The 472-nt window shown below is 51.3% G+C and overlaps 1 protein-coding gene across 1 annotated transcript in view; it reads left to right on the top strand.

The window, feature by feature from the left end:
• CSUI_008131 (proteophosphoglycan related protein) overlaps positions 1 to 472 on the top strand; it is a 15,736-nt gene that overhangs the window by 13,673 nt on the left and 1,591 nt on the right. The window contains exon 8 of the mRNA XM_068068269.1: positions 92 to 336. The gene's annotated coding sequence lies outside the window, so the exon portion shown is untranslated. The remainder of the gene's footprint in view (positions 1 to 91; positions 337 to 472) is intronic.

The raw sequence follows: 472 nt of genomic DNA, 5'->3' as shown, positions 1-472 counted from the left end.
TATGGGCGACTCTTAGCTTTATTTTGCTTTCCAAAGACTAATCTTGCGTGCATCACATTTGAATGATGACACGAAACGATTATATTTTCAGCGGTCTCAACCAACGAACAACGGAAGCTCTCATCAGTGTTGAAGACGCGCCACTACACGAAGAGTACAAATTGGTGGGGTGGCCGGGAGGTCATCAGGGTCCCGATGGGATAGCACAAAGCACGCACGAGACGAACGAACTGCCAGCGATCAATGACTTCACTGAACCTATGAATGTAACTGAAACCTTCGCAGTTACGACGCAACGGCGTAGGCAGGGTCAAGACCGCCGCACACCGCAGAGAAGTGAGAGTAGGACCAACTGCCGAAATTACCGCCCACCAAGAGCGATGCAATGGGAACAACCGTCATCGCAGCAGAATTCTGGGACCGGCAGGCCCTGGTACTACTGTGGCAAGTGAGGACATAGGTACAACGCTTG

Source organism: Cystoisospora suis (assembly GCF_002600585.1).
Source record: "Cystoisospora suis strain Wien I chromosome Unknown contig_4481, whole genome shotgun sequence".
In the NCBI taxonomy this organism is placed as follows: domain Eukaryota; phylum Apicomplexa; class Conoidasida; order Eucoccidiorida; family Sarcocystidae; genus Cystoisospora; species Cystoisospora suis.
This window is presented reverse-complemented; position numbering and strand designations above follow the sequence as displayed.